At 42.1% G+C, this 9,283-nt stretch overlaps 1 non-coding gene across 1 annotated transcript; it reads right to left on the bottom strand.

Annotated features, from left to right (window-relative positions):
* Positions 1 to 3,708: 3,708 nt before the first annotated feature.
* Positions 3,709 to 3,776, bottom strand: LOC116270433. Its single transcript, XR_004178468.1, has one exon. It is a non-coding gene; the product is annotated as a small nucleolar RNA SNORD77 (small nucleolar RNA).
* Between the last annotated feature and the right edge of the window lie 5,507 nt (positions 3,777 to 9,283).

The raw sequence follows: 9,283 nt of genomic DNA, 5'->3' as shown, positions 1-9,283 counted from the left end.
TTTAGATATAACACAAAAAACATGATTCATGAAAGAAAAAATTGCTAAGCTGTACTTCATTAAATTGAAAATTTCTGCTCTGTGAAGGACACTGTTAAGACAAGCCACAGAGTGGGAGAAAATGTTTATAAAACATATATCTGATAAAATACTTTAATCCAAAATACAAGAAATACTTCAACCCCCCCCTTTTTTTTTTTTTTGAGACAGCATCTCGCTCTGTTGCCCAGGCTAGAGTGCAGTGGTGCAATCTTGGCTCACAGCAAGGTCCGCCTCCTGGGTTCATGCCATTCTCCTGCCTCAGCCTCCCAAGTAGCTGGGACTACAGGCACCTGCCACCACACCTGGCTAACTTTTTGTATTTGTAGTGGAGACGGGGTTTCACTGTGTTAGCCAGGATGATCTCAATCTCCTGACCTCGTGATCTGCCCGCCTTGGCCTCCCAAAGTGTTGGGATTACAGGCGCGAGCCACCACACTCGGCCAAAACCCAATTTTAAAAGGTCAGAATAAGCACCTAAATTGAATAAACACCTAAATAAAGAAGACACACAGGTGGTAAATAAGCATACGAAAATAAGTCCAACATCATATGCCACTAGGGACTTGCGAATTAAAACAACAATGAGCTACCGCTATACACTTAAGATGGCTAAAACCCAAAACACTGACAACACCAAATGCTGGTTAGGACATGGAGCAACAGGAACTCTCATTTCTTGTCAGTGAGAATGTAAATGGTATGGCCACTTTTTTTTTTTTTTTTTGACAGTCTCTCTCTGTCACCCAGGCTAGAGTGCAGTGGCCTGATTTCGGCTCACTGCAACCTCTGCCTCCCAGGTTCAAGCAATTCTCATGCCTCAGCCTCCTGAGTACCTGGGACTACAGGCATGCACCACCATGCCCAACTAATATTTTGTATTGGTAGGGCCACTTTGAAAGATAGTTGAGCAATTTCTTACAAAGGTAAACATAGGCTTACCATACAATCCTGCAACTGTGCTCCTAGGTGTTTACCAAAATGAGTTAAAAACTCTGTCCATGCAAAAACCTGCACATGAATGTTTGTAACAGCTTTGTTTGTAATTACCAGTAGTTGGAAACAACCAAGATATTATTCTTCAATAGATAAACGGATAAACAAACTGTGGCACATCAGTGCAATGGAATATGATTCATCGTTAAAAAGATAGGAGCTGTCAAGCCATGGAAAGACATAGAAGAACTTTAAATGTGGATTGCTAAGTGCAAAAAGCCAGTCTGAAAAGGGTACATGGTGTTTGATTCCCATGATATGACACTTTGGAAAGGGCAAACTGTAGAGACAGTAAAAAGATCAGTAGTTTCTAGAGATACAGGGGAGAGTGAGAAGAATGAATAGGTGGAGTACAAAACATTTTTAAGGTGACAAACTATTCTGTATAATACTGTTATGGTGGATATAGGGCATTATGTCTTTGTCATTAGCCATAAAATTGTACAATACAGAGAATGAACCTTAATGTAAACTACTGACTTTAGTTAATAAAAATGTATCAATACTTGTTAATTAATGGTAACAAATACCACACTAACGCAAGGTGATGATAATAGGAGTGTGTGCATGCATGGGGTTGGGGAGTGTGCAGGGGATGTATGAGAACTCTGTATTTTTTACTCAATGTTTCTGTAAACTTCATACTATTCTAAAAATATGTCTATTAAAATGTTTTAAAGTAATTAATACACTTGGAGAAAAGTTCAGCCGCAAATATAACAGACAATAGGGTAACCACACGTTCTAGTTTTCTCAGGACTCTTCCAGTTTATACTTGTTGTCCTGGTGTTCCATCTGGCTTAGGATTTGTCACTCTCGAAGTGTGTCGCTTTGAATGATAACTTATATAATCGCCCTAGACATAGGTTGTTATTTATTTTTTATGTTTTTTTTTTTTTTTTTTTTTGAGATGGAGGAGTCTCCCCTGTCGCCCAGGCTGGAGTGCAATGGCACAGTGGCATGATCTTGGCTCACGGCAACCTCTGCCTCCCGGGTTCAAGTGATTCCCCTGCCACCTCGGCCCTCACCATTAGCTGAAGTTACAGGCGGTATTCCCGCACGCCTGGTTAATTTTTTTGTATTTTTAGTAGAGATAGGGTTTCGCCGCATTGTACGGGATGATCTTACAGTCCCTGACCCGCGTGATCAGCCGCTCATTTAAAGTGCGGGATTAGAGTGAGCCACCATGCCAGGCGCGTTATTTACTGTTAACATATAAAGAAACTTATAGGCGGGCGGTGGCTCCAGCCTGTAATCCAGCGCACAGGAGGGGCGGGGCGTGGATCAAGGTCAGGAGATGGAACCATCTGGCTAATATGATGAAACCCGTCTACTAAAAATAAAAACTAGCGGCGAGGTGGCGAGCCTGTAGTCCCGGCTGCGAGAGCTGAGAATGAGGAAAAGTAAGCGTGAACCGGGGAGAAGTGAGCACTACAGTGAGCGGATCAACGCCACTACACTCCAACCAGGCGACAGAGGACTCCGTCTCAAAAGAAACTCTTATAAAGTAACAAGGTAGTCCAGAAGAAAAATGGGCAATGTATATGGACAGATGTATTAGGTTGCTTCCATAACCTAAAATCCCACAGATTAGGTGAAAGCCAAACGCGGAACTTATTTTTCTCACAGCGAAGCTCCTTAAGAGACTGCAAGTACAAGATCAAGATGTTGGCAGGTTTGGTTTTTCCTGAGCCCTCTCTCTTTGGCATGCAAATGGCTGCCTTCTTGCTGTGTCTTTCCTCAGTGTGTGCTCAAGTCTGTGTCCTAACCTCTTCTTATAAGAACACCAGTCATATTGCATTAGGGCCTACCCATATGACTCATTTTTACATTAGTTCCCTATTTAAAGGCCCTATCTTGGCCAGGCACGGTGGCTCATACCTGCAGTCCCAGTACTTTGGGAGGCTGAGGTGGGTGGATCACCTGAGGTCAGGAGTTCAAGACTAGCCTGGCCAACATGGTGAAATCCAGTCTCTACTAAAAATACACAAATTAGCTGGGGGTGGTAGCATGCCTGCAATCCCAGCTACTCTGGAGGCTGAGGCACAAGAATCGTTTGAACTGGGGAGGCAGAGGTTGCAGTGAGTCAAGATTGCGCCATTGCACTCCAACCTGGGCAACAAGAGTAAAACTCTGTCTCGATAATAAAAATAGAAATAAAATAAAATAAAATAAAATAAAAATAAAGGCCCTATCTTCAAATACAGTTATATTATGAGAAGCTGGGGGTAAAGGACTTCAACATACACTTTTTTTTCTATAATTTTCATACAAAATTGTCAGTAAAGAATATTTTAGGCCGGGCGCGGTGGCTCAAGTCTGTAATCCCAGCACTTTGGGAGGCCGAGACGGGCGGATCACGAGGTCAGGAGATCAAGACCATCCTGGCTAACACAGTGAAACCCCGTCTCTACTAAAAAATACAAAAAAGAAGCCGAGCGTGGTGGCGGGCGCCTGTAGTCCCAGCTCCTCGGGAGGCTGAGGCAGGAGAATGGTGTGAACCCAGGAGGTGGAGCTTGCAGTGAGCCGAGATCGCGCCACTGCACTCCAACCTGGGCCACAGAGCAAGACTCCGTCTCAAAAAAAAAAAAAAAAAAAAAAAAAAAAAAGCATATTTTAATGGTAGATTGGTGGTACACTGCTTAACTACTAACAGCAAACTGCAACCACCCCAGATACATCAGACACATGGTACATTTCTTCATGATTTAATCTGCTGAACTATGCAATCATCATAGTATCAACATACAAATTTTGAGGAGACATAATTCAGCCCACAATGATAGGCCATTCACAGAAAAAGTACAAATGGTGAATAGATATATGGAAATATGTTTAATATCACCAGAAGCACACAAATTAAACAGTAATGACAGCCCCTCCTCCAATAGAATAAGAAAAGAGAAGGAGAGAGACAGAGAAAGAGAGAGAGAGAAAAGAAAAAGAAAGAAAGAAAGAAGAAAGAAAGAAAGAGAGAAAGAAAAAAGAAAGAAAGAGAAAGAAAGAAAAGATTCTATCTAAGGTTGGCAAGGATGTAGGAAAATGCTGTTACTGAGAAGAACAGATACATCTTTTTTGGAAGTGAACTTAACAGCACCCATCAAAATGAATATATGCGTATCTTTTGACCCAGAAATTTCACTTTTGAGATTTGATCCTACAGAAATACTTACAGAGGCTCAAAGAGGCATGGCTGGGCATGGTGACTCATGCCTGTGATCCCAGCACTTTAAGAGGCCAAAGCAGGTGGATTGCTTGAGGCCAGGAGTTTGAGACCAGTCTGGTCAACATGGTGAAATCCTGTCTCTATAGAAAATACAAAAATTAGCTGGGCATTGTGGCATGCACTTGTAATCCCAGCTACCTGGGTGGCTGAGGTGGGGGGATCGCTTGAGCTTAAGAGGCAAAGGTTGCAGTGAGCTGAGATCACACCACTGCACCCCAGCCTGGGTGACAGAGTGAGAACTTGTCTCAAAAAACAAAACAAACAAACAAACAAAAAACAAAGAGGCATGAATAAATGTATTAATTACAGTATTTCTCATAACAATAAAAATTTGAAAAAATATTTAAGTTTCTATTGATAGGTAAATAAGCTATGGTACATCCATACTATGGAATACTAGACTGAGGTTAAAAACAATAAGGTAGATCTATGATAAATAGATATTATGTAATATCTGAGAAATAAAGTAAACCTAAGATCAGTGGAATCATGAAACATATTAAGTAACTCAAAAAGAGGAAATAAAGAACAAAGAAGAAATGGGATAACTAGAATACAAATAGCAAAATGGTAGATTCAAACTCAACCATATCAACAATCACTTTAAATGTAAATGATCTAAACACCCCAATTAAAAGGCATAGATTGTCAGGTTGTATTTTTTTAAAATCATGATCCAACTATAAACTGCCTATAAGAAATCCACTTTAAATATAGTCATAAATAGGTCAAAAGAGAAAAATTAGGTAAAGATATGTCCTGCAAATATTAATCAAAAGAAAGCTGGAGTGGCTATATTACTATCATACAAAGCAGATTTCAGACTAAAAAATATTTCCAAGGATAAAGAAGGTTATTTCATAGTAACAAAAGGATCCATTTATCAACAAGATATAGTAATCCTAAATGTACATGCATCTAATAAGAAAGCTGATTCAAAATACATGAAGCAAAATGAGACAGAAATGCAAGGAAAAAGAGATAACTGCACAATTATAGCTAGAGATTGCAAATTTTCTTGTTCTTATTTTATAATTTTCTATTCTTGTTATATGGGAACCTCCTTTATCTCTTTCATCTCTTAATCAAACTTAAGGCCCTTTTCAGATCACTTTTTAGTCTCTAGTTCCACTGATGTTAGTTATTCTATTTGCTGAGTCAGTAGAATGTCTATCTTGACATTGAACTTTCCCATCTGTTTTATAATTTTTGTGTGTGAGCTCAACTTCAATAGGTGTTGTTTTTTTCACAGGAATCCTGTAAGTGCCTTGACTTATTAAGGACTTTTTATGGGGTTATCTCACTATTCTCCTACTCTTTTGGTGGTTTGCCCTTTCTGACCCTCTGTGGTTACAGGTTTCTGCTTCATTTCTGGTACCTGGAAATTTTCTTTTTCTTGCTTTAGAGCTTAGCTATGTTTTAAACTGAAGTTTTATATAAAATGTTATAAAACGTTACAATTATATAACATTTCACTGTTTGGAACAGGTTTAGGAAACTCCCATGTCGGATTAAATTTTAGTTTTGATTGGATGTCTTAATAGGTTTCCTACAACAAAATCTTGAAGTCAACCTTCACCTTCTCTCTCTCCTTGTTGTCCTTTGTTCTGGAATTAAAAAGTTACTTTACAGTAAATTGAGGTTTTTCTTTTTTTTAACTGAGGAAAAAATAACATTTTAGGAATATAAACTGTGTCTGCCTTTTCAGATGGAGACTACAATTTGCTTTGTGGAAGATGTTCTTTGTTTTGGAATGCATTACTAGAGTTGACCCTTTGAGCTATGCTAATATAAAACAGCCAGGGTCTACCTATCATTCTTGGGGAGTATGGGAAAGCACTGATGGGCCTCTAAAGGCGATTACTGAGTCTGAGAGGTTAATACCCTTTAGTAATATACATTTAATGAATTTGTTGAATTATGTCTCTGAGGATTGTTTTATTTAGAGCACCACCATCTCCTAATTTGGAATGAGATTATCTTATGCCTTAAATTGATGTGTCCTCGCAACGTTGTGTGTTACTCTGGGATCAGTTGTTTGCACAAGATAAGGAGTTAGTTGCGGTGGAGAAGAATGTGGGAGAGAAGGGCTTACTTCTTCAGCTCAGGCTGGAGAAAAAGTGCAAATAAGCCTGATGGGGCTCTGCATGGTCCATCCTGGACCTGGGAGTCGGTGTCCCACTGAGTTGCTATTTTAACTTGCCCATCTCAGCTTTGGGGAAATATCCTAGCCAGTATTTTATTATTATTATTTTTGATATTCCTATTATCAGTAATGCAAGAAAGAGGCTAATTCTGGGGCAGGAAAGAGGGCTTGGGAGGCAGATCTTAGATGTGAGTGAGAGGAAAAAAACACTTCCTGGGGCTGGGGAGGTGGAGAGAGTTGCTTAGACCTGGACTCCAAGGAAGGGGATAGTTGGGATAGGCCTGGTGATGGGAGGGGATTTGTCCTTCCAGTTCCAGGCAGCTGATGGGTGAGGTGGGGAGGAGGGCTGTGAAGGATTTTGTGGGTTTGTGGTTTTTTTCTGAGATGGAGTCTCACTCTGTCGCCTAGGCTGGAGTGCAATGGCACGATCTCGGCTCACTGTAACCTCCACCTCCCAGGTTCAAGCGATTTTCTTGCCTCAGCCTCCCAAGTAGCTGGGATTACAGGCGTGTGCCACCACGCCTAGCTAATTCTTGTATTTTTAGTAGAGACGGGATTTTGCCATGTTGCTTAGGCTGGTCTTGAACTCCTGACCTCAAGTCATCTGCCCGCCTCGGCCTCCCAAAGTGCTGGGATTACAGGTGTAAGCCACTGCACCTGGCCATGGCTTTGAAGTTAGCTCTGGACTAGGTGCTCTCAGCAGAACCACTTCTAAGAACAGTTACAGGTTGCACTTTGGTGTGTACTTCCCTTTTCCCCCTAAGATTTCAGGAAATTTTGTTAATTTGCCTTTGGGTGTGCTGTAGAATTAGGAGAAAGCCTGGCACATGGGAGGATGGAGTGAGGCCTGACTGGCTCTGGGTGGGATGTGCCAGGGACTGGGGGGCGTGGGTGGGCAGAGAGTGGTTGGAGGTGAAGCTGAGCAGGGCGCCAAGGCCAGAGCCTGGAGGGCTTTGCATGCCATTTGAAGGAAGCTGACCTTACCTTGTAGGGCCCTGAAGGATATTAAGCTAGATGGTGATGTGATCAAACTTGCATGACAGAGAAACGCCCCAGGATTTCTCATCAATGTATAGACAGCTGCAGTGGACATCTGCTGTTTTTATCTGTCCAGCACCTCTTCCACCCCTGCAGCAGTAACGGAACCCCTCTTTCCTGTGGCGAACCTTTTTCATGTGATTTGGGCAGAGCTGACTGCAGTCTTCTCAAAACCAGGGAGTGTGCTCATGACCCAGGCCAGGCCAACAGGAATACCGGATCGGGCAGTGGGTACTGTTTCAAGTACAGGGCTGTGATTCAAGTCTGGGCCTAGCACTTTCCCAACAGAGTTTCTAGGGGAAACCGATTCATTCTGGTAGGGTCTCTAAGCTGATAGGATAAGAATCCAGTGCTACTGGTGACCAAGAAGGCTTCCTGCCACTTAGAGAGAAAATATTTGATAGATGGCATGAGACAGAGCCCCAGCGATTTAGTCTGAGGCACAAGATCCAGCTATAGATAGTGCCAAGTAGAAACAGTCAGGTGAAGGAGAGAGAAACTTAGAGAACCCTGAGGACATTGCTGAGCTACTGGATCCAGCCATTCCTGAAGCTTACTTGACTTGCCCTTTTACATAAGCCAATACATTTTTTTCTTGCTTAACTTACTTGGTTGGATTTTTCTCACTTAGGAGTGAGAGTCCTCACTAATAATTGCATGTTCTTCCCAATTGGCTCTTCCCTCGACTCAATATCACAAATTCGGCCGGGCGCAGTGGCTCACACCTGTAATTCCAGCACTTTGGGAGGCCAAGGCGGGCAGATCACGAGGTCAAGAGATCAAGACCATCCTGGTCAACATGGTGAAACCCCATCTCTACTAAAAATACAAAAATTAGCCAGGCATAGTGGTATGCGCCTGTAATCCCAGCTACTCAGGAGGCTGAGGCAGGAGAATGCTTGAACCCAGGAGGCAGAAGTTGCAGTGAGCCAAGATCGTGCCACTGCATTCCAGCCTGGCAACAGAGCGAGACTCTGTCTAAAAAAAAAAAAAAAATCCCAAATTCATTTTACTTCTGAGATGGTTTCTAAATTCTCCTCCTCCCTGGTCATCCTCCTCTGGATGGAGATGCCCACACCAGTTCCCTGAGGAACCCTGCTTTCTAAGGGTTGTATTGCAGTAAGGTATATGATGGACTCTTCTCTGAAGAAATCGAGATATAAAGTTGATACCTGTGGGTTGGATGTTGGTGAGGCCTTGTGAGGGCACCCTGGTCAGGGCCACGCATGATTTGAAGTAGCCACATTTTTTTTAATTTTAATTTTTATTTCAATAGTTCTTGGGGTACGATTGGTTTGTGGTTACAAGGACAAATTCTTTAGTGGTGATTTCTGAGATTTTAGTGCACTCATCACCTCAGCAGTATACATTGTACCCAATTTGTATTCTTTTATCCCTCATCCCCCTCCCAAGAAGTAGCTACACTTCAAAAAGAACAAAGCAAGCCAGGCATGGTGGCTCACACCTATAATTTCAGCACTTTTGGAGGCTGAGGCAGGAGGATCACTTGAGGCCAGGAGTTTAAGACCAGCCTGGGCAATATAGTGAGACTCCATCTCTGTTTTTAAAAAGAAGAAGAAAAACAACAAAGCTACTTGTCTTGAACATGGGGATTTCTGAGGTCAGCACCTTGAGCGACCTGTTGAGGAATGTGTCCTCATTTACAGCCAAAAGGATCCCAGGGCTGCCCTGAAATACTGAGGAAACCTCTCAGTCATCTTAACTGGCTCCTAATGAGCTGATCCATAATTTAAAAGTGGCTTCAAAGCCACTTTTCTTGCTTTAAGAAACAGCAAAAGGAAGGGGGCAGGGGAGACACAGAGTCAGACCTATCCTTA

The sequence above is a fragment of the Papio anubis genome, chromosome 14 (assembly GCF_008728515.1).
Source record: "Papio anubis isolate 15944 chromosome 14, Panubis1.0, whole genome shotgun sequence".
Classification (NCBI taxonomy): domain Eukaryota; kingdom Metazoa; phylum Chordata; class Mammalia; order Primates; family Cercopithecidae; genus Papio; species Papio anubis.
This window is presented reverse-complemented; position numbering and strand designations above follow the sequence as displayed.